The sequence below is a fragment of the Helianthus annuus genome, chromosome 3 (assembly GCF_002127325.2).
Source record: "Helianthus annuus cultivar XRQ/B chromosome 3, HanXRQr2.0-SUNRISE, whole genome shotgun sequence".
NCBI classification, from domain to species: Eukaryota; Viridiplantae; Streptophyta; class Magnoliopsida; order Asterales; family Asteraceae; genus Helianthus; species Helianthus annuus.
Genome location: NC_035435.2, coordinates 147,281,231 through 147,284,303, shown reverse-complemented (window position 1 = coordinate 147,284,303; position 3,073 = coordinate 147,281,231). Strand labels below are relative to the sequence as shown.

At 35.0% G+C, this 3,073-nt stretch overlaps 1 long non-coding RNA gene across 1 annotated transcript; it reads right to left on the bottom strand.

Moving 5' to 3' along the window:
- Positions 1–986: 986 nt before the first annotated feature.
- LOC110928080 lies at positions 987–2,276 on the bottom strand. Its single transcript, XR_002586121.2, has 3 exons — positions 2,182–2,276; positions 1,657–1,710; positions 987–1,177 (listed from the first exon to the last, which is right to left on the bottom strand). It is a non-coding gene; the product is annotated as an uncharacterized LOC110928080 (long non-coding RNA).
- Positions 2,277–3,073: the final 797 nt, after the last annotated feature.

Genomic DNA, 3,073 nt, shown 5'->3' with positions numbered 1-3,073 from the left:
ATAACCGACATTTAGACACGCAAATCACTACTTATATTGTTTCAGCTTTAACATCCAAAACTGGGATGTTTTCGGGTATTTTAATAAAATAGTTAACTCATTCCAAAAATTCCCAAAATTTTACAGAATGTTCTAAACGGTCCACATCACATTTTGTAAAAATCTCGGGACTCAATTCATTACCAATTATTTTATGAAAATCATTTACCGGGCTACAGTCAGATTCGTCACTTTCTGACTGCAGTCCACGGAAAAATTTATCGTAAGTCCGATTGACGAAATTCCAGTTGGAGATTTACGATGACACCCGTGGCCATCTACTGTACCAATTTCATGACCTAACTCTATCCAGATTTCAAGTTATGACGAAAAACATAACACAGATTTTCTGTAGAAAAAACGCAGCTTTTGCTGCTGTAAAAACGGACCTTTAAAAATAGTAAACGACCTCAGAAAAATATGATTCCAGCGCCATTTGAAGCCCTTTTCGAAAACCTATAATTTAGACTTCAGAAAATCAATTTTTCGATTCATAATGGTCCGTTTACAGCCAACTGAAGTTGGCTGTATTCATCAATCAGCATTCTGTTTTTACAATCAAACGACACCAAAACGCATGTGAACGATCCCAACCCTTCCTAATAACAACAAACAGCAGCAGGCTAATCATCAATTACCATCTAACCATGTCAATAATCACAAACCCTGGATGTAACACATCATGATTATGCACAAAAACGCAGCCAAAGATCATTTATGCATACATATCATCGATTAATTCAATAAATCGCATACCCAATTGTTAGGCCCGCATTTGCGTCTAGAAGAAATGACATCCAAAAGATGCTAGAAATATAAACTTTTAAAATGTACAAATCTATCTCAACTGAAAAGGGTAAAAACGCTAGTATCATTAACACATGATTTTAACAAAATTTGGGCATGACCCATTCGTAAAACGAGTATACCCCTGTCTTAACCATAATCAAGACAATACCATTCTACAAGATACTACTAAAACCAAAACATCAAATACTAAAAGGTGTGTCTACCAACAAATTGTACAAAAAGTATTTTGACCCAAAACATTAACATAAACTAGCGGAAGCGCTTGGTAAGACATATTTTGATCACGTGCTCGCTCCAATTCGCCGAGTCGCCTAAGTCGAGGATTTACCTACATTTAACAACAAGCTTTAGAAAATTAGTCATAATACTTATTTCACTTACAACACCAACCTTTTTAATTGCATTCCTTTATCTACTTTCATTACTCTTACGCATTCGGTTACCCCATTAAAGGGGTATGGCATATACTCTCATAATGAGATTCAAGAATATCTCTTACGACCCGATAACATCGGGTTAATAGCTTACAACATAAACCTTTCGTTCTATCCGTATAATGGATTGAACTTCATACATTCTTTATTGCATTCATGACCACCCGTTATAAACGGATGGTACCATATTCTTACTCGACATGATTCGACTCGAACCGGTCGACTTGCATAGCTTAGTGTAACCTTCGTTAGCATAACCAAATCCGCAAGGGATTTGTTATCTACTTACTAATCACCATAATCATTGTAACAAGGGTTGTTTTTCATAATATAAACAAAATTTAAATAAGGTTTTGTATGCAACGGAACATACCTCGATCTTGTGAGCCTTCCGGTTTCTTAGTACCCGAACCTTCTTCCTTCACGCCTATATCAACACATCCATTCATTCGTTTAGTATCCCAAATTCATTCCATTATTTTCCAAATTACACATAATTGTTCTTTCAAGCATTTCGTCAAACACTTAGTGTGCGTTACATTAATAAAGTATAATGTACAAACATTCAAGGCATACTTTACTAGTTCATCTTGTATGTCATTAATAATCAACCTAGTTCTTGCACAATCTTTATTCTACATCAATTTAGCTAGCATTCAAGTACTACAAACAAGATCATATATCAAGATAACATGCAATCATAAACACTATGATCTTCCTAATCATAACACAATTTCACCAAGTGGGTTTTCACTACAACCTTTCATACAACCTAAAATCAACATGATTCTTGTTCTAGAAAGCAATTCTAACTCAGATTTCCCATATTTGATACAAGAAATCGAGAGTGGGTTGAACCCCTCTTTCTACAAATCATAATTTCATAAATTAAACTCACCTCTTCACTAACTAGGGTTAGATTTTCGAAAAAGAGGGCTCATGCACTGAATTAGCTTGTGATTTAGGCTTCAATTGCTTGATTTCTTGAGTTCTAGGGTTTTCCCCTTCTTACCTGTTCTTGGTCGATCGTTACCCAGACACATTCACTGTGTTTTTAGGGTTTAATTTGTTTTTAGTAATTTAAGTTTAATCATGTTGCACTTTACCCCCTACACTTAGTTGCTAATTACAACTCTAATCTTTAACCCACATTTAGCTACCATCTTGCCATAAATCCTTAACTATGTTAAGTTTATTATTTATCCTTACTTATTATTTATCATTTTTGAGATGTTACAACTTATGCCTAGTTAACGTTTTTGGGGTGTTACAAGTCTACCCCCCCCCCCTTAAAAGAGGTTTCGTCCCCGAAACCTTTCTCATTCCAACTAGGCCAATTCTACTCCTATTTTTTCGTCTTTTCATTCACGATGCTTACTACAACATAGATGCATTCGAGATCTTGGCAAGAGTTTCATTCATGCATAAACGTCTTTGTACGCATTGTCCCTCCGTTCTTAAATCAAGTAAATTACTTTCGTAATCACCTATAAGTCAGAATCTGATCCAGGGCTCTTATTAGTGTCGTTTCCACTTTATAATGCCAGTTCCTAGCATACATCATCACTAGCGATTCGTTCATTGGAATTTATTCCAATGTATACTATTGGTCGTACAAGCTTATGCTTACGGCTTGTTTCTATCTTTCTAAATAAGCGTAACATATTCATACATTTACTATATAAATAAATCGATTTATTTTATACCGCACACGAATCATGCACGACATAATTCATTATTGTAATTATAAGCAACCCCATCATTCCATTACTAACGTTCTTCCAATTACT